The sequence below is a fragment of the Haemorhous mexicanus genome, chromosome 2, assembly GCF_027477595.1.
Source record: "Haemorhous mexicanus isolate bHaeMex1 chromosome 2, bHaeMex1.pri, whole genome shotgun sequence".
NCBI lineage: Eukaryota > Metazoa > Chordata > Aves > Passeriformes > Fringillidae > Haemorhous > Haemorhous mexicanus.
The window spans coordinates 27,530,907-27,552,823 of NC_082342.1; the positions used below are offsets into that span (position 1 = coordinate 27,530,907).

The window sequence follows — 21,917 nt, forward strand, 5'->3', positions numbered from 1 at the left end:
TGTCCCTAGGTGATTCAGTGCATGGTGTTAGGGGCAGGGCCTAGGTCAGGACAATGTTTCACTCACTGTTAATACCAGACATCCAGGTGTCTAGTTTCCAGAACAGCAGAACCTACTTGAAGAAGTTCATCGTCTTACCCAGGAGTGTAAGAAATGGGCTCTTTATGGAGTATGAAATCCATTTTTCTCTAGTCCTTCATTCGGATTGTGCTTTATGGCATGAGAAGATGTAGTAAGTGAATAAAGCACTACATTGTTGCTGACTGATGGACAGATGATCCTAGCAGCCTGTATCTGTATTTCTACCTTCCCACTGCAGTATATTTACTGGGCTGTCAGTCTTAAAGCCAAAATGACTTGGGAACCTGAACTTTTCCGAGATTCTTCCCCCTGCTCATTCCAGAGAAAGAACTAGAAGTTAACACAGGACTAGAGGGAAGTAGAGGGGAAGATACCAGCTTTGGAACCTGTAAATCTTAGATAAAAGGAAATGAGATGAATGAGGAACTTGGACTTAGCTAAACTGCAAATGCAGCACTGCAGCCAATGCAGAATGGCTGCAAGAGAGCCTATATTAACTTCACAGCAATACCAAAAGCAGGAGTGGGAAAGTGCTTACTGAATTTCTTTCTCTTGACATCCAGAAAGGTGGAGAAATGGGAAGTGAGGCAAGCAGGAACTAAGGTCACTTGTGAGGACCAGAGAGAACAAAGAATAAGACCACAGTAAAGCTGTTCCCTTAGTGCCCTGCCTCTAAGCAGAACATCAAGGTTTGCTTCATTCAGGAGGGAAGTAATCATGTAAGAGACAGAAAACCCATGAGCTGCTCAGTTTCTGAAGCTATGACAAGCAATTCTGGGAACAGCTGCATTTTCCCCCTTCTCTCAAAATAGAAGTTAAAACAAAGACATTTCTTTCTATTTTTCTTTTTTTTTTTTTTAACAAGGGGGATAATCTGCTGCAAGAGAGAGGAAGATCATCTGTTCAGAGCACCACTGTTTCAGAGAAAGTCTAAGGAGGTCAATGAAGTCTCTTCAGATTTGGAGATAACCTTCCTCTCACGGTCACTTTCACAGCTGGCATCACCTCGTCCGGTTTGAAGGCAGCCAGAACAATTCACACAGGTTGGGAATGCCACCAACCATGTTAATGACTTTTCCTGGAGATGCTGTTTGCTATGTTGTCATCTAGCCCAGCTGCTCTGCTCTGCCCAACATGGGATCCCAACAGCACAGAAATTCCCTCTGTGCTGGCGAATCATTTGAGACTCTTGCTCTCTCCAATCATCCTGGCTAATTGTGCAGATGGATTTGGATTCATATGCACTCTATGTACCTCTCAGCCATCAGCTGAAATGGGCTGCTTCACCTCTAGCCTCTCATCTGTCTGGTATGCCTGCCTGTGCTCCTGCTTCCCAACAACCTCCCTCTCCTGCATCCAACATCTCTGGCTGCTCAGACAGTGCAGCAGCACAGACAGACAGGCTCACACCCTTTGCCTCCTGCCCCAGCTTCTCTCAGCTGCTTCCACCCTTCAGCTTTCCTGTACTGACCTGTGAAACTCCACTGATGGGAAGAAATAAGCCTGCCAGACCCTCTTGCTAGGCAGGCAATGAAAGTTTTTTCCCTCTCTCCCCAACACACAAAAATGGCCAATTTTCCAACAGCATCATACATGGGCTCAAACAGTAAATACTTCCCCAAAAGAAACATAAGAAAGGAGGATGAAACGCAAAAGGAAAGAAAAGAAATCCACGCTACAAACAGCTTTTTTTAAAGCAAAATCCCCAGTCTAGTACCTCAAAGGCCATTAATATCAGGCTAAAGTGAGTAGCAGCAGGGAAAATGGTATAAAGAAATTTCTCTTTTGAGAAATAATAGACAATATTAGGCCAAAGTTCAGTGAAGGAAGTTTGGGGCTAGGTGGAAAGGGAGTGGGAGAACAAGAGAGTGTCCAAGTGAAGAAACACCAGGTAGTTTGTCAGACCTTAAGTCTTTTTCGCCTACTCACCTTCGCTGTGCAGACACACTGACTGGGACGCAATGATTCAACGTGAGCACTGTGTGAAGCTCAGGGAGTAGGGCCTGATCTGTCCCTGGTGTGACTGTGCCAAAGTGCACAGCAACTGATGGGATGCCCTGACTCAGTGCACCGGTGTGAGGCGGAACTTAGGAGCTCAGGGCACATGTGAAGGTTATTACAACTAGATCTGTTTTCCCATGGGAAAAAGCATATGGAAGTAAGATTTTCATTTCCCCCCTTTCACCAAGAATATCCCTGAAATAGATGAAGGTTTTTTTGAATTAAAAGAGTAGGACTGGGCTTGCCATAAATCTTTATGATGTTCTTCCAATGATCCCTTCACCCTGGGTGGCTCAGCTTCTAAGTAGCAGCAATAACATAAACTATTTGGTGAAACAGCATTTGGAGCACCATTGAAGTAAAACTAGGGCACCACACAAAATGATTGTTCCAGTTTCAAATGATCTTGTTTCAGACTTGTGGCTCAGCTATTGAGTAGCAGCCAGGAATGACTGCCATAGTTGCTGAAGATGATGTAGGCAGATGGGAATTGCACTGGCAGTAGCACAAATCCATCTGTACTCTGGCCAAAAGACAGACGGCTGGTTTCATACATGTGTCTCTCCTACAGCTGAGAACAACTGGGTGCCAGGCCAGTTCCAGGTTCAAGTCCCACAACAGGAAATCAGCAGACAATCAGCTGACTTCTGTAGATTTAATGGAATCATTAATGCCTTGCCATATTTGCATTACCTACAATCAGGCTGAGTTGAAATCAACAGATTGGCAATATATTTATCTAACAAACTGGAAATCCACTAGAAAGACCAGAGCAGGACAGGTGTAGAGAAGTGAGGACAAGAAGGCTGTGAACAAACCGAGGGGTCCAGAAAAGACCAGGAGGATGATCAGATATTTAGGATGCATGAGCTGCAAAGAAAGGAAAAAACAGTGGGACAGCCACAGCTTGAAAAAGACTGAAGTAGGACACAAGAAAAGTGATGAAATCATGGACAAGATTCCTACAAAATAAACAAAGCAACAGATGATTGCATCTGATTCACAACAGACAAGGAAAAAAGCTATGGTCTCAAACTGCAATGGGGAAGTTTCAGTTAAACCTTGGAAGAACATACAGTACAATGAAGCACAGACATAAATTGTCCTGTATGTTGTATTGAGGGTGTGAAGTCATTCCAAACAAACTAGAGAAACAGTTATCAGGACTGACTTGGGAAAAGCTGACCCTGCCATTAGGCAGGGATATGGACTAGGTAAATTGTGAGGCTCTTTGCAGGCCTATTTTCAATTTATCCACTAAAGATGTAAGATGAGCACTGTGAAGCCATGACATATTGGCAGCAGTAGAGTCCAGCCAGTAGCTGCCAGTAGCCAGCGTTTCTCTGATGGTGAGGGCAAAACAGGGAGGAGGAAAGGAAAGGAACAGCATACAGAAATTCTTACCATTAAAATTGTGAGAATACATCAATGCACTCGATCAATTTTACTCCCATGTGAAGGACTTCCTCGCTTTTATGCAAAGCCACTTTGAACATAAACCAGCATTTTCCTCCCCCATGGCTCCCAGCCCTTGCCTAGCCAGGTGGGTGCCATGATGGAGTGCTATGGGATTGCCTGCAGCAGCAGCTGCACTGAGTCACAGGATGTCACCCTAGCTGGCCAGACACTCTGGAAATATGTGGAAGCCCTCCTTCCCAGATGGCATTTACAGGCAGGGAAGAGGAGGAATGACACCATTTGTAGTAACTGGGGTTGTGCATGACACCTCCAGCTAAAAGGGGAACAGAATCTTACCAGGGAAAAGGGCCAGGATGCACCCTCCCTGTTTTGCCCAGGAACTTACTGTCAGTTTGTCAGGTGCCACAGGTCAAAGTCTTGGGTCCCAAGGAAGGGGACATACACATCTCCACCCATCCTATGACATGAACGTAATGACCTCTTTTTAAGAGACAGCTCAAGGCTTCTTGCTCTTTAATGTGGCATTTAACAGTGAAGCTGCTGTCTCTGAGGTGAAAAACTGCATTTTCTGATCACCTACAAATAAAAGTCACTGCAATCCAAGTCCTTGTAAAAGCAAAGGGGGTTTAACTGCAAAGTGATGGCCAAGTTCCCAGGTAAGGGTGTAGTTACTTTCTGACTCTCTTAAATTTACCTCAGCAGTTTAAGATGGGGCCCAGCACACGTCACTGAAGACAAATGGCTTCTGTGTCAAGCAGAGGAAATGGGTAAAGCAAGCCCTATGCAAACAGCTTCTTTAGTGTCCTGCCATAGAGTCTGTCAGATGCCAGGGCCTAGATTGGAAATTATGAGTCAGATCCCCAAATGGAGCAAAATGACTGTGCTCCAAGTCAGCACTGATTTATACCGACCAAAATCTGGCCTGCTGATCTCAAACTGGATCAAATTGGCCTCCCTAACATGCACCCTGATCTGTATATGGGAATGAGAAATGGCATGGTCACAAATATGTGAGTTCATGGATACGCACAGATTGCAGGGGCATCTGGCTGACGGGAACTTTAGGAGATGTAGAACTTACGGCATTGGGAAGAAATCCATTATTTGATTAAAATATTAGATAATGTAGGTGGAAAAGTACTTGTAATGAGCCTGTTGAACTGAGGCCTCCATAAGGTGCGTGAAACAGCATTTTCACCATTAGCCAATTTCTGTTAATCAGTTTTGATATAATTCTGCCTTAGTGTGTCTAATTCTTGCCACAGCAGCTTGAGCCATGCATAACATGAAAGCTTCTCTGAAGTCTCTACTAATATTGGACCCTCCTGCCTTGCTGCCCTCTGGCTCCTTACACTAGCTCTTGCCCTCAGTTACTCCATCAGTACCTACCCACCCATGGATTTAAGGTGTTAGATGCTCTACTTGCAGCTATCACATCTACACCAAACCAAGGACTTGTTTTTGGAGCCACAGAAAAGCGGCATCCAACTCCAGTGGCCTAAACTTTCCCAAGGGATTTTTCACTTTAAATAGTTTTCAACTTTTCATCTGACCTGACTGTCATTCGGTGTGTATAAACGAGCCACTGATGAAAAAGAAGGAGTTAAGAATCATTTACACCATTAGGTTTCCATTCTGCTGCTAGAGAGCACTATCTGTTAATAAAGGGCAGGGGGAATAAACCCCCACTCCCTCATGTGAAGATATCTTTTTCTATCCAGCTGCACCTGGAATGAAAGAGCTATCAGAGAAAGCTCCCCCATTAGCCATCAATTCAGAGCAACTTCAATCAGTCAGTTCTGCTGGAGCCTGTGGGAATATCTCCCCAGAAGCCTCCTACATGCTGCACTTGAGTGCTCAGAAAGAGCCACATTAAACCTGCCTGCCATCAATCCAGAGGCCTCCTCCTCTGTAACTTAATGAGGTGAGCCAGTTGGCATCAGTGACAGGGACCTGAGGAGTTAAAATGAAAATGTGAGTACAAGCCACCCTGCCTGAGAAGGTGGCATCAGTGACAGGGACCTGAGTTAAAATGAAAGTGTGAGTACAAGCTGCCCTACCTGGGAAGGTGTGTACACACAGGGGAAGCCATTGGCCCTTCTCTAAGGGGCTCTCTGCATGATTGAGGGCTGTTTCTGAGCTGCAGCAGACCCAAGGGAGGCTCAGAGGGATGGCAACAGCTCCCCTTACCATGTAAGCCATCTCAGTTGACATGGCCTGGCATCCCTACCCATGTCTGGGCAGTCAGGGTGGGGAGAGGTGATGTTCTCTCACACACATGCTGTGGCCTCCTCTCAAGCCCGGCCGTTTCACCATGGACAAGTGGCATGTCTGGTGAGCAGGCCTGGCATGGGAGAGGCCAACCCCGTTATCTGCTGCTCTAACACAGAGGCAGGTGGCTGTCTCTTCACATACTACTTCTCCAGCTGGCACAAACCCTTCCGGTTTTGTCGCAGCTGGATTGTGGCTGAGCCATGCAAAACCAAACAGGGAAACTGTGTCTTTCCCTGCCATTTTTAAAGACCAGAAAAATGCATTACTTGAGACTCAAGCCTTCTCTCAGGCCCTGTCTCCAACCAGACTGAGAGGGACAAAACTAAAGCAACTTTTAAACACACTCATTACCCAACTATCATTTGCTTTAGGTCCAGTTTATGGATTTGACCCGGCCATCATCCATCCTGGTGACGCCTAAGGCACCTTGATCAGGTGCTCCTGCCAATAGCTGGCTTCTCCAGTGTAACTTTGCTGCTGAGATAGTTTTTAGGTTTTTTTCTTGCTAAGACAATTGTATTTCTTCTTACTGAAGAGGAGTTGCTATTGCTTAAAGGAGATTTCCCAAGAAAAAATACCTCCCCTTTGAATCCTACTTGAAAATTGCTCTTCTGATGTACCAGAGACTACACTATCAAGTGTGAGGAGTGTTTTCTTGTGAAGATGGAAGTTACAGATTAAATATTGACCAACAAGTTACCAAAACCTGCTTTGTGGAGCAGATCTTTTGCTTCAAAAACCCAGAAAAAACCCATAAATTATTTTTAAAGCCACAAAAAAAAAATTTAGTGCAGTATATCCTCATTGCTTGGATGTAAGATTTTCACTTTTAAGATAAGTTCTTTGAGGTAAGAAGCTGTGTATGGCCAGCTCTACATGCATAGCAGCATATTTCCTTAGTGCTTTTTCTGAGTGCTCAAGAGAAACCAGCAGTTCAGCATGACCCGCAGGAGAGTGTCTGCTTTGAGGGCTGGTAGTCAGATGCCTCAAACTGATGGTGAGATAGATATGTTGTATAGTGGGTATGCCCCTCCTGTCACAAACACTTCATCATCTCTGTGCTTGGTTGGAAGCAGAGGTCTTTTTTCAATCTCCCTCTTTCTTCCAGGCAGGAAAATATCATGGTGAGGCTGCCAGAGACTGCCTCAGTGGGGAAGGCTGTGCAAAACTGAACCATGTTGATGTGTTATTGGCAAAGCAGCACATTGTGTCTCCCATCTCTTGGTGCACTGGGCACCTTCTCTTACTGGGGCCTCGATGGTGCTCAAAGAATTCTTTGATCAATACAATCAAGGATAACAACACATCAAGGAGCACCAGCACGGAACCTTGACCTTCATCCATGCCAAGAAACGGGTCACTATCAAGATCACACCTTGGCCATGCTAGTGTCCTAAGGCTGCTAACACAGGGGTACAGACTATGGAAGAGGAAAATACTGCTGTATTGAACTCACTGCTCACCTTCCTCTAGGCACTCACTCTGGAAGGTCACAGTGGCAGTAGGGAGATATTTAATAAAGGAGCAGGTTGAAAGCAATGAAATCCAAGGTTTTCTCCTCCATGCACTGACAAGGTACTCTACTCTTTCATCTCACACCTTCTTCAGGTGGGGCAGGAACACAGTTTAGCCCTGCCCTCCCTAACCAAGAGGGGAAAAATGCAGCAGGACTGCTTCATTAATTGGCTGGGGGATGCAGATGAATATGGGTCCTTTCCCCACCCAGAAAGGAAGGACATTCCATAACATGCATGCAGGCTCTTCCAGGAAGGTACTATTTGTAGCTGTACTCCCAAGCAGGCCAGAATGGCTAGCACATAAACAGCTTGGTGTCCCAGAGGTGACTTACTATGTTTACAGCAATATGAGAGTGCTTAGGGTACTTGTGCAGAACCTGCTTTGTTCTTCAGATGGTTCCTGCCTTAGCAAAGTCTCTCAAACTCTTGTTTCAGACTTTCCCTTGGCTTCATTTTCCACATCCCTTCTCACATTGCCTATTCAGGAACTGCAAGGGATCTATCAACCATATTCACACTGCTGTGCCTGCCCTGCTCCCACTGTATCCCTGCAGGGGACAGACTGAAAGGTGACAGAAAAATTAAACCAGGAGCAATTTGCAGGGAGGCTCAGTGCACAAGTGCAAACATGTTTGTTTGTAAATGGTACATTCTACAAAAGACATTTCCTCTCATCCCTGGTGGCAGTTTCACCTTGGTGTTTGCTCAAAGGATTTTATCACTGAAAATGCATCAGATGAATAAGAAGAAATGGTTAAAAAGGAATTTCACCACTGCCAAAGTCCACACAGCAAAAATAAAATATAACAGCTTTCCTCTTTCTCTAAGAATCTTTCACTGTCTGTGGGATCTTTAAGGTCTTATACTGATGAAAATGATTATACCACTGCTACTACCAACAATGCCTGGCTGGTACAATTCCCTTGGCATGCATGTGGATGTTTGTGAGGGGAATATCTCCATGCTCACACATTCATTTACATGCAACAGTCTGTTTTGATGGCAGTTCAAGTGCCCATTTGTGCACAGGCCATTCAGCGTGCATAGCTTTCAGTTCAGGATGTACAATACATCCCTTTCAAATGTGCAATAACAGACAGCTTACGCTACTGTCAGGCTGGATAGAAATAGTCATTGATTTCTATACCACTTCTGATGCTTTGCTTGCATTGAAATGAATCTATTAGGGGTATTAAGCCTGGTCTACAACTAATTTGGGTATCCATTTAGTAAGAGTCTGATTAGGATGGGGAGGCTGTGATCAGTGCTCACTGCAGGCCTAACATCTAAAGACATCATCCCTTCCCCATGTTTCCTGTTACCTCTTGGTTAGAGACTATTGCTCCTGCTGATCATGCCAGCACCTCTTGCTCCACCTCAGGCACAAAGCCAACAGCAACCTCAGCAATCTCAGCTGACGTTACACTAAAGCTGATGAGAGAAGTAGGATGCTATCCCTTCCTCTGCCTATACAGAACTGCAATGCTCAGCAAGGAGAAGGTTAAGAAAGAACACAGGTGAGAAAGGAGGCAGTACCCTTGCATCTGATGTTCATAAAGTTAATGTCTGGAACATATACATGTATATACTGGGATGGCTTTCCTGGTCCTGTTGGGATGTGCTGCTTTAGTACAATGGGCATTAGGTGGTGATGCACTGCTTGAACTACAGCTATGCAGTTACACTCGATGTATTCGTAAGGCCTCAGCTAATGAGGGCATTAATGACAGCTGTAAACTCGGTCCACACTGCTTTCTCTCTCCATAGCAACTTTAATTCCAGGATCTCAAAGCACAAGTGAAATGCCACAAATAAACCTTCCCAACATGCAGCGAAGCACGTGAGGTATTAGAGCTAGTTTAATTTTCACAGCAAAGAACTTACATGAATAATGAATCCTTTTATTATGCTCATGAATTATCTGTGAGCAGGCTGTGAGCTTTATGAACATGTCTGCTGCTCCAAAGTTTTTAATGAACAGCCAACGTTAACAAATGTCACTGTACTAGATTAGAATGAAACTCTTTACCCCTGCAATTTGAGGTCTGTGACTGGTGCCCTGGGTCACAGGACAGCATTTAGCCTCTCTGGTGGAAAAATGGGAACATCATTAGTGAGGATGACTACGAATGGACCATATTTGTGTCACACTTGTGCCCTGGCTTCCAGTCTCGTTTGGACAGGTGAACAAAGAGCAATCACACACCAGCCTTAAGGTGAGAAAAGCCTTATATGCTATAAGTGCTGAGAAGAGGGAATGAAAAAGGTCCTGAAGAGAAGCAGTTAGATGTTTGAGACAATCTCAGCTGTCTTTGGACACCTGCCCAACCCTAATCTTTAATAAGCATTTTTTATCTGTGTTTTACAGATGGGGGAAATGGTACACAGGGCACAGGAGTAACCTCCCAAGGTCACCTGTTCAGACAAACACTTTAACTCCCCATCTCCTCTGTATCATGTCTCCCTCTAAAAGGTGAAGGGCCTCAGCTTGCAGAATGGGGGTAGAAATCTCAATTGAATGAGCGCTCTAAGGGGATTTCTTCCTTGAAATGGTGAAGAAATAGCTTAAGGTTGTCTGTTTTCTTCTAGTCAGGCACTTCCTTCCCCTCTTGAATCTGAAATCAAGAAGCATCTAAGCAAGTAAAAGGAAGTGATCATTTTAAAAGAAACTAGCCCCCAAGCTTCCAAATCTCCTAGAAGATTTGTACTTGAAATCACCATGTTTGTCCAAATTCTGAGTCAATCAGTATCTCCACATCTACTCACTCTGTCAAAGGTAGGGATTAAATACATTGGCCCACTGAAACACAGGAAGAAGAAAAACAACCCTATGATTCTCAATTAAATTCAATACTGAGTTCAGGAATAACAAGAGAGCTCTCTTGAAAGCTGGATATTACCTGGGACAAACAATAGCTGTATGGCTGCAGATGTGCTCACTGGAAAGGAAGAAGAGGGCCAGCAGAACAGAGCTAATCGGAACCATTTGGTAGAATGGACTGGAGTAATTTTCTTCAAATCTAGATTCTTATCTTTCTTTACTTTCTTATGCAATGCCTTTTTTTTTGGTACATCTCTTAAACCAATCCACATCCTTCAGCTGCGATGAACATGATGAACATTTCCTTTGAATTGCACATCAACAGTCCCCTGTCCCAGCTAAAAACAATTTTGCCTCAGGGCACTGAAGAATCTTCACTGGGAGCAGCAGGTTCTGCCGTAGGCATTACCTTGCTGTTTCATCCTTATCACACTGCTCCATTTAGTTTTCCCAGGGCAGTATGGAGGTGACAGAAACCAGAGCTGTTCCTTATCAGGGAAGCCTGCCTCTCCAGATCTTTGCAGGCAGGCTTCCTATGCAAAATCAGCCTTATAGGGAGACAGAAAATGAGAGACTATGCCACTTACCTTTGCTCTTTGGTTCCTGGTATCCAGTTTTTAGTCTTTACTTACACTGAGAACAAAATCATGCCAAAGATTCATTCATGTAAACAATCCACACTGCACTTTTCTCAAAACACCACTTTCTTAGGGTTTCCATACAGAGCTGCAAGGCTATGCTGGACCTTGGCACTCCTCCACTATACCAGACTGCTGGTGGGAGCCCAGGGGGATGTAAAACCCACAGGGTAAAATTTCCACCATAAGAGATCCTGCTGCTGGCATGCACCTGTGTAGCTTCGGACTGTACCTTGTCTGCAGTTTCTTAATTTTTAACTCAAAGTGGATAAAGTCACATTGAGTTTTTTCAGAAAGTAACCAATCCACAAAACCAAATAGAAGTGAAAACAGTCATTCAAACAACTTGTCAACTCCAAGGACAGGAGCAAGTCGCAAAAATCTGATAATGTGAAGTACAACTTATAGTCACATGCTACAGTTCTGGGCATTCCTAAGACCGGCCAGGTGCTTTTGCCTGTAAATAATCTGACAGTGTGTTCTAATATCAACCAGACTTACGGAAATCAAAAGATAGCTCTGCCTAATATTTAACATGGGAGTACCTCCTTTCGTTTAAAGGAAATGTCCTTTATAGTATTTCATCCAAATGCATACCTTCAGTCTTGCTAACTTATCTGTCCTTGGATAACATTGAAATTCCTATTTCGCAAATCAAGCTCTGATTGAACTTCCAGGTCTCCAAGCTTTCATCCTCACTAAATGATCACATTCTCAAATGGAACAACAGCATGAGTAATTTCCCTTAACACTGAGACTAAGCAGATGGAAAATGGATCTCTTCCATTCTTTAGTCAGTTAATCAGAGGACCTTTTATTTTCCCGTCTCACTGTTTACTCTTCGATGGATAACTCAAACCCCTTCCATTTAGCAGGTAGTGATGTCTATTAGGAAGCCAGTTTGACTCAGCACATAGTTATACCAGTGTCAGGTTATTGTTATTCCAGCATCAGGACTCCTGGTAAGCAAATTCAGCAAATAATTCAAAAATGAAAGGATACCTGCTCCTCTTCTTCCTATGCCCTGCTGTCTCTAAGCAATTACTTATGTGCCAGCATCATTGTAAAGCTGTGCTTTAGTAACATGTGAAAAGCAATTGAAGTTATACAGCAACTTAAACATAGAAACACTTATTAATACCTACACTTCTAGCGAAGGGACTCAGGTTTGCTTTGTTCAAGTGATGAGATCATTTGCAGAGCCTTCTAGTCAATGTAAATCTGACTGACAGGTCACTTAGGCTTTCAATTCATCCCAGCAGACTACTGATGGGTATAAACTGTTCCTCCACAAGCAAAAAGGCAATAACTAACATTTTACTGCTGTCTTTGCAAGGCTGGATGATATGGAGATAAGGCCTTCTCCCTAAGCTCCTGCCAGCTGAAGGGAGACTGTCACATGAGTCAGGCTGGACTTCGGAGAAAATCTCTGAGAAATATTTTACGTGGTTCTAGTTACCCCTCCTAAGCAAACTGCAATAGCAAGCTCACCCTCTGAAACAACTCAGGGGTAAACTTTTCCTTGAGCACAGGAGCAAATATTTTCAGTGTCTTCTTGACCCATCCCATATGCTTGAGTACTTCTTTTCTTATTGTGTGGGAACACACTCAATATCAAACTTTGTTTTTAAAGAGGTGCTTTAATAAAGTTTTGCATAAAAGTAATAGAGGCAAAAAAAAGATTAAAAACTATATTCTGTCCACCTACCAGGACAGTTGATGAGGACTTGAGGGTATGCTGGGCAGATCCATGCTCAGAAAAGCAGCGAGCAAACCAAAAATACTCTCCTCCAGGGCTGTCATGCCTGGCTCTCTCCACAGTCAATGGAAAATGCTGCTGCTGCTATAGCACGTGGAAAGCCTGAGTGTGCTGCGCATACAGTGATTTAACAGAGGAATGGAGCAAGGGAGCTCTTTTTTTAGAAGACCTGCATTTCCTAACAGGTAAAAATTTCCAACCTTTCCAAGTTAGTACAATGCTTTCCAAAGCGCCTCATTTTAATACTAACAGTGTTCTGCTTTGAAAAACCTTATATGTACTGGGGAAGGGTGACTTAGAAGCTGTAGGAACACAGCTGTGCTCCCTTTCCCTCAATAGTAAGTGGTCAGTTAACACCTCACCACAGTAAGCATTGGGGTTATCTGATGATGGATATGCTGTGGTCAGAGTTCTTGGATCAACTGGTTAAAGATTCAGAAGGATCTCTCAGAAGTGTAAACTTGTAATGGCTGCTGTTTAGTGCAGTGATGTAAAATCAATGCAGATGCAAGCTTTAATACAAAGGTAATGGGGAAGTAAAGACATAAATAAGGAAAACTACGCGTGAAGAAAGGGTTTGGTAATAGAGGAAAGTGCAAAGAGAACACGAGTTGATGTCATTTTTGATAAATAATTCTTAGGTAGCTCTTGCACAGGGCTTTTCAGACATGCAGCCCAAAGTGCTCTAAACTAATATCTTTTTATGGTTGAGGAAACTGAAGCACAAAGAAGAGGTGCTGTTTATAGGGGGTCATGTATTCCATGCCAGATGCAAAAGCAGATGTCAGGATTCTCACCTTCCAATTTCAAGCCCCACCATGCTATGCTAAAATGATTTGTACTTCCATTTCTGCAGTCTTTCTCCCAATATACTTTGCTGGTTAACAATAATCTCACCTTGCTGCTGAGGTATGGGTTTCCCTAGTCAGGAGGGCTATGTCTTCATTGATGTACTCTTTTCCCACGTTCCACCTTCTTCTGAATAATTTTCAACAGTTGCACAGGTACAATAAGGTTTGCTACCTAGTTCAATACCAGATATCTTTGCATAGAGCACTTGTCACAGCTGAATGCACACTGGAAGGGCTTAGATATGTATTCCAAAGACGAACATGTAGAAGTAAAGCATAATGTCTATTTCTGTCCTTTAACAGCTTTAAAGCCATTTTGTTCCCAGAATTACTGCAGCCTCTCAGGCCACACACAGTGCTTCATTGCCCTTGTTGTCCTCTAGAGCCAGACAAAATTCTTCAGCAGAAGGGTACTCCCAAAAAATCTGATTTTCCACAGCTGATGTACTATCACTTGCATGATCTTTTTCCCACAAGGAAAGCTATTTTGTTAGAAAACTTGTTACAAGCTCAAAAGTATTTTTAAAAATACTCATTAAAAAAATTGAAACATAACATTCTTGTTTTTCTCTCTTTCCCTTGGCCCATCTTCCCATTCTATTTGATGCTGAATTGATAACACATCTATTTTTTACCTTTGCTTTTTCCTCCAACTCAAATGTTTTGGTTTTAGCTTTCTAACTTCTTAACTTCTGAAGTTCTTGTATAATGAACAGTTTTTAGGTCATTCAGAAACAGAGATGTTCCCAAAAATTAGATAGTGTAAAGTCTAAATATATACAAACACAGAACACACATACATTACTATTTTACCACATTAAATGATGAGGGAAATAAAAAGATGTATAGGAAAAAATATTATTCAAAGTTCCTTTTCAAAGTACTATAAAAGAATCTACTCAATTTTTAATTTTGCAAACCAGAAATAGCTTTCAAGAAAATAAATTAATCCTCTTAAAAGAAAACAAAAACAATCATAAAACCCCCAAACCACAACAAAATACCACTCCTGTACCTCTTAGGCTAAAATAAATAGAAGTACCGCTTGTCATCAAGCATTGCTGCTGTTTCCAGCTTGCTGACAACCTGCTACAAGTCCCTTTTGTGTCCCTTTTGGGATTTTGCTTCTCTCTTGAAGCTAGGTAAATGTTACTCTCCTGCTTCTCTTGGTACTTAATCCATTATTTCTGGATGGAAGACTTTACCCTTTTCTTTAAATACCTGTCAAAGGCATTTCCTTCTCTCAAAAAAAAAAAAAAAAAAAAAAGGAAAAATAAAAGGAAAAAAAAAAAAAAAAGCCACCATCCTCTCTTCTCCAGTTAATCACTTCATTCATTACCTAATCATTCAACAAAAAAATGCTGATTGCTTTCCTGGGAAGGCAGTGGTAGAAGTCCAGCTGCTTAGGAAAAAAGTAATCCACTGAATGTAAAGTTCCATGCCAAATGCTATAGCCCATATTTGCCAATACTCTCTAAGGTTCAGAGGCTGAGCCTGAATAAAAACTAGTTTTCTTGGGATAGTACTGAGAATTCTCAGAGTTTATCGTCTACCCACAGCTTTAGAAAGTTATTGTTGGTACCTGAAGAGAAGATGACTGCAGGAAATGTTCTGCTTCAAAGACCCAAAGGGTCTTTCTAATGCTGTTCTTTCTTTCTAACAGCTTCTGGTGCCATGGTTAGCTTTTGATTGGATTACTCACTTATCTAATCCTCACATAGTAACTCTGCTAACATCAAGAATCCCTTCAAATCATCAATTTCTTCCATGGTTCTTCCTTACTGCAGGACAGACACAGTATGCTCTTGAGCTTGTGTGAAAGGACTTGTAGGCCTGTTCAAAATGCTCTTGCTGGAATATCTGTGGTCACACAGCAGGGGAAAAGTCTTCATGTGGGAATAGTGGCAGGCTTGCTCTATTCAAGTTGTTAAGCATTCTCCATCATGACTCACTTATAGAAAACTATTTGCAGGACAGAGATTGTAAATCTCCATTTCACAAATATTACTCTAAATCAGGGAATACGTCTCAACTATTTCTGCCCTTTTTATGTGAATGGTATAGTAAGATTATCTGTGGTCCACAAATATCATATTTCTTACCACTCAGACATCTTGCTCAAAGTCAGAAGAGGATCTTGGAGACCATGAATGTACACATTTAACTCTTGCTCTCTGTGCTGTTGGTATGGTAACATGCATCTCTCCTTGAACATCCTTTTCTACTTCTGACTTTCAAGATAATTTGTCTAACTTGTGAAAAGCCTATCCTAAATCCCAAATTTTAATAAGCTTGGAATCTTCAAAATAGATTAATTCTAAAATTTACTAATGCCCCTAAAAATTCCAAATTAGCTAACAGTTTGTATTAAGTCTATCCATTAAATTGCATTATCATACAGTGAGAAAAATTACAGTATAAAACCTGAGATTTAAACCTGCTTAAGGCAACACAGCTTATGTATTAAATGTGCCCATGTACAACTGAGCCTATCCAGATACATTTGCTTCAGTGTCTTCACTGTTTGTCCCATCAAGCTTAAACTGCCCACATAAATGCGAGCCCTGCTTCCTCCCATGAGGTCTACAGCACTTCTAGAATCCAGGGAATGACTATAAGCACTAGTGTGACTCCATGCTGGCTATGGGGAGATCATTCACATGCTTCAAGTGGAACTGCCCCTTTGGAGCATCTCAAGTTCCAAAGGATAGCCATGAGCTTCATTTCATTTCCTTGCAGTTTTTCATACTGCTACCAAGGCAGCGGGATGTAGCTATGAAAAATAAACAGAATAGGTGGGATTTCTAAAAGACCACAACTTCCAGTTTCTCCTTGCTTCATACTAGCTGCACTAGGTAGTAGGAGCATGCCCTGTCCAAGGGGCTTGGTCAGTGCTAGATGGATGCAAGGGAACAGTCCCTGCTTCCAGGGGCACAACAGAAACTTGTTGGACAGACACTCCTAATTTGGATAGAGCTGGATTTAGAATCAGAAATAATTGGCTCCCTGTCTCATGGATTAGCAGCCAGACAGCACATTATTGTAAACCACTCTGAGATCCCTATATGATAAATAAATAGGTAGGCACAAAATAGTAGCAGTAAACTGTGACAATAGCAATTTCCACCCAGTGACATTGCAGAAATCAAGTCAAATTATTTGCTCTGCCTTCTAGTGGTGTTCAACCCAAACATTCAGAAGGAAAGCTGCAAAGATTTTCAGAAGTCAGTACACTTCACACTTTCAAAGAAGTGTTCCCTTTTTCAGGTTACTGTGAGCCAGGGAGATCCATGAGACCTTTGTGTACATGAGAGGATGCACCTTGGTCTCCACTGTTCCACAAAAAACCAGACAACCCTGGCTCATAGAGGGCAAATAGCTGGGTAGCTCTGACAGATAAAGCTAAGAATGACAATCTAGAGCCATCTTTGACTTTCCAGCATCAAATACTTTCCATATTTTCTAGTTGTTCCATTTCTTTAAGCAAGCTGGAGCAGGTATCAGCTGTGTCTCGTTGCACACAAATGAACATTTCTTCCAATGATCTAACATATCAAATTTCTCTCCAACTTATGCAAAGCCTTCCTGCCTGTCCCTTTCTTGATGGAGCTCTTGATTTTTTCTTTTTGATCCATTTTCCTGTGCACGGTCTGATCCCTGGCTCCTCATGGCACAGCACATACCCAGTTGCACTTTCTTTCTATTTTATCATTTGCAGCAGATCCCGCTGTTCTGAAATTAGGATTCAGGAAGATATGAAGTCAAGCTCTCATAAAATGCAGTGAAACAGCCCAAAACACAACCAAATGCTCCCTTCAGAATGTTCTGTTTCCATCTCCATTTAGTGTTCACTTAAAACACTCTCTCTTGGCTGTATGGGTCCCTCCTCAAGACTAAGATTTCTTGTCCTCACCTATTTGCAGGACTTAGTCCTCTCTCTCCAGAGTTACACCTGAAGTGGTAAAAATGAACAGCTTCCATGCTGGAGTGTTTGCAGTGGGACAGAAAGCTGTGCATTCCCAGGAACCACCTGCTCATTTCCCTCTCATTGTCCACACTCTAAAAACTTAAAGTGTTTCCCTGAACAGGCAAACTGCAAAAGGGTGCTTGGCTCCCCTTCAAGACCATGGAGAGGAAGCTGTCTGCACTTAAGCAGTCTCTGAATGCAAATGCTTTCCTCGGGTGAAGTGGATCCTCCCCAGTCCTTCAATTTGACAATGATGTCCTAAGTGCAGTGAAGTTGTTATGCATCTCTCACCTAAGGCTCTCAAATCATGAGCATTTCAGTGGGGGAAAGGCGAGCCAGCTGGAGCCAGTTTGGAAGACAAATGACAGCCCATCCCCAGAACCTGAACCTGCTCTGAGCAGCTTGTGAGTGTGAAAGAGTGCTATGATTTTATTTTACCTCATTTAGCTTTCATTCCCCTGCTCTTCCATACATCCCAGAGGCTGCATGAAGTTCTCCATGGAAAGAAAACCTGGTTTGGAAGGGCAGAAGGCCATGCCTTTGGGATTAGTGGAGTCTCTTGAGAGGGGACACAGTGCTTGGGCACTCTGTTAGAGCATGCACAGGCCACAGAGAAGAGCCACAGTGGTGCCACCTACGCCCTTGTGAAAGACGGGCTGTTTTTCCAATATTTGTTATGGGCTTGATACAGAAATTGCCATGCCAGATCCTCTTGGACTGTGCTACTTGTGAAACCAAACTAGATGATCCTTTCTGGCCTTAAAATTTAGCTACAGCAAAATCTTATCACATTTCTTTTTTCCCCTCAATGGAAGGAGTATTTCTTCACAAAGCTCTGCCACATCCTTTTTTCAGTTCAAGAGATCTTTTTTTTTCCTGAGAAAATTCAGAGGTCATTTCTGTGCTCTGAGATTTACTTCTTTTTGTTACTTGCTCTTTGAGCTGTGAGAAAAGAAAGTGTCTGTCTTAAAAGCTGCTCTCACTGACTGCAGCAAAAGCTATTCTGGGTGCCTTGTGATAATGGCTCCCAGCTTTTCTTTGGGCATCTGTGTCCATTTACAAACCAGAAACCTTCTGTCTGTGTCTGTTGTTGCCTCCCCCTTTTTGAACCTGTTGGTTTTACTCAAGCAGCCTGAACAATGGCACTGGTGAGATCACACAGATTGTCTTTGAGACAGGAATTGGCATCACAGGCTATTCCTCACACAGGAGTTCAGCAGAAGCAGCGCAAATGCCTGGGAACCCATTTTAGTGGGTTGGTATTAATGATTTATAGCATTACCACAGCTGTAGTCTCTCTGGAGCAAACAGATGAGTGTGTTTTGCTAAAACTTTAATCAGCACAACTTCAGCCAGTTGTAATAACAGTCTCCATTCTCATCCTCCTATATGTGAGGAAGTCAGGTCATCCAGTCAAAGGTCAAGTAAAGGCTGACTGCTGAGAAAAAGTACATTATTCTGTGAGGCAAAGGTGATTTGACACGAACCTTTGGCAGGCTGGTAAGGATGCAAATGCCCAGCACAAAACCTTCCCTAGGCATGCTAGTGAGAGGAGCCATGACTAACAGACAGACTGGCAGCCTTGCCTTTATCTCTGGGAGTCCAGACACAGCGACTGCCAACAGGAGAGTATCTTGAGATCTCAGTGAGGGAGTCCACCATCTCAAAGGGCTAAAGGGAATGGACCCCTCAATTCCTCTATTCCCCAAATGGTGAAGAGGCCAGAACTTTGCTCTCATTTCATATGTGCAAACACAAACCAGATCAAATATGAACAATGGTGTCTACATAGCTAGTAGTTCACTGGAAGCCAGCTGGTCAGCTGAGGAGAGGTGGGAACCATGTTACACAATATCTATTCACTTGAGGTACTTATTTATTCATTTTATACTGAGGACACTGTAATCTTTAAAAAAAAATCATCTTCCCAGAAGCTGAAAAATACATTTTCCAGTCCTGTTGACCCCTTGGCTTTGTGGAATCACAGTCTGATGTATCACCTGATAATCACATTACATACCTGTACTCTGCCTTTCATCCATTCCCTTGTGTTGGTTGGTTACAAGTCACACGGAATGAATACCAAGAGGGTGGCATTTATACGCCAGGCATCCTCACTGGCCACACAGCAAGAGCATGAAGGTCACCCACTGAATTGGTTTGTGCTTCAGTCAATATTGTCCCATGTGCTCCAGCAGTCCTGTTTTCAGAGAGCATTATCTAATTGAAAACCAAATCTCTGCATCTGAATGCCAGCCAGGAGGCTCACCCAGGCTCCTCTTTTTCTCTGTGCCACAACCACTTGTATTTGATACTAACGAGTCTCATCTTTTCCAGAAAAGAAAAAAATAATGAGAGCTTATTTGAGCGCTGCATGAGGGAGGTGGAAGCTGAAATGGCAAAGATGGGAGGGGTAAGAGTGGTTTCTAAGGAGTTGGAAAAAAAAAGCTGTGAAAAAGGGTAGCAACGAAAAACAGTTCCATGAATATTGATGCAGATCTTTAAAAAATACTTTTTTTCTGTTTGTGCTGTTTTTCTTGTGGCATTTCAGACTTATTCTTGTGCCTCAGTTTGACAAATGGAAGATCTGAAGTAAGCAAATTTTATTTTTACCTGCATTTGCACCTGTGACCCCAAACTAAACCACTGCTTTCAGTTTTGGGCCCCTCCCCTTAAAAAGGACATTGAGGTGCTGGAGCATGTCCAGTGAAGGGCAGGAACACTTGTGAAAGGCTTAGAAGACATTTTATGAGGATTAGTTGAGGGAGCTGGTTTTGTTCAGTCTTGACAAGAAGAGGCTCAGGGACCACCCTATCACTCTCTGCAACTGCCTGAAAGGAGGCTGTAGCCAGGTCTCTCTCTGAAGCTGGTCTCTTCTACCATGCCTGCAGTAAGAGGACCAGTGGAAGTGGCCTTAAACTGAGACATGGAGGTTCAAATGAGACATTAGGAAAAAATACCAAAACAAACCACTGTTAGGGTGGTCAGACATTGGAAAAGGTTGCCTAGGAAGGTGGTGTAGTCATCATCCCTGGAGGTGCCTGGATTTGGCAATGGGTGATAGTGGTTTACTGGTGTAGGGGTTACAATGGTAGTGCTGGGTAGATGGCTAAATGATCTTAAAATATCTCTTCCAGCCTTGATGATTCTATGATTCTATTTTTGTGCTCACTATAAACACCTATCTGTTCCATCCCATCAAAAAAAACTTAAGTACCTTAGAAATACATTAAATCTGAAATTCTCATGACTGATGGAGACATTTCTTTTGGGAAAGAGAAAAGGGTGCAGATAAAGATCCTTGGTTTATGCAGTGTTACACAGAAGGGCAGGGCCAGCCGTGAGCACAGAGCCCAGGACACGAGTGCCAGTGTTTCAGCGAAGGACCACAGAGGATTGCTTGCAAAATGGCCTTCAGTTACTAAGAAGAATGGTGAACCCTGCCAAAGATCTGCCCACACACTTCTGCCTGAGCAGCCACAGCTCTCCCCTGTGCTTTGGCTAACCTCCCTGCAGCACAGCAAAGGCAGTGCTGTTCCAACAATTGCCACTCAGCTTCCTTCCAGCCACAGCTGAGGGACAGAAATTATGGAGAGGAAATTTAACCATCTTCTCTGATTTCCTCTGTGTGGGGGTAAAAAATTGTGAGCCAGGAAACACAGATGAACACATAATTGGTTATTGATAAGAGCCAAGGGCAGCAGCAACTGTTTGCATATCAGAGCAACATCTCTGACAGTGCATGATGTCAGCACTAATTTGCTTTACCAACAGAAGGAAACATTCTTCTCCCACAGCATCAGGCACTAGGGACAATTGCCCAGCAAACACTGAGCAGGGAAGAGCCTGGTCTGCCCAACCAAGAGATGCCTGCTGCTTTCCTTGCTGGGGTCATTCAATTGCTATGGTAGTACCCACAAAAATCTGCCTGCTCTCTGTCGTGGGCAGAGGGCCTGCAGTGCAGGGCCAAAAGATTTTCCATCAAAATCAAACTCTGCTTACTCAAAAATGAAATACACTTCCCTGGAATTTACACTGGGATCCCAAGCAGCTGATGGGGACTGATGAAGCCTTGCAAAATCAGGTGCCATCAGGTTTCCAAACCCTGTTGTTTGTGTCTCTGGTGAACTTTATTGGCACAGATCTGGGGTTCTTCAACTTGCTCTTTAATTCTTTCTTCCACTTCTTTCTCCTTTCCTCCCTCTTTCTTAGGCCAAATACCTTGTTTTCTCTCCTTTCTCTACCCTGGTTGAGAGCTGTTCTGCTTTTCTTCCTCTGCCAATGCACAGGTCTCTCCCCTCTCTTCCCCTCTATGCCCCCTCACCTCCTTTTTTGTGCCTATTTTCTTTTGTTAAGTCCTTATAACCATCCCCTCCACTCTCCTGCTTCACTCCCTACATCCACATCTTCCTTTCTCCATGTTCTTTCTCCATCTTTCATTCTCTTTCTTTGCCACCTGCCAATTCCAAGCCTGTCTGTGCTTTCCAGTTCTTTTTTTCCCTGATGCCATTTCAATTATTGGCTGATTCTCTGCTCACTTTCCTTTCTCTCTCTCTTTTTTCCCCCCCTCTTCTCTCCCTTAGGGACTC

General features: G+C 43.1%; 1 protein-coding gene and 1 long non-coding RNA gene across 5 annotated transcripts in view; one reads left to right on the forward strand and one right to left on the reverse strand.

Moving 5' to 3' along the window:
* Window positions 1–7,942, forward strand: part of LOC132323134 (uncharacterized) — a 53,632-nt gene extending 45,690 nt beyond the window's left edge. For both annotated transcript variants that reach the window (XR_009485263.1, XR_009485264.1), the window contains 2 exons: window positions 947–1,124; window positions 6,884–7,942. This is a non-coding gene — a long non-coding RNA (uncharacterized LOC132323134). The remainder of the gene's footprint in view (window positions 1–946; window positions 1,125–6,883) is intronic.
* The window catches only part of LSAMP (limbic system associated membrane protein), a 991,767-nt gene that overhangs the window by 72,294 nt on the left and 897,556 nt on the right, over window positions 1–21,917 (reverse strand). The window lies entirely within an intron of this gene.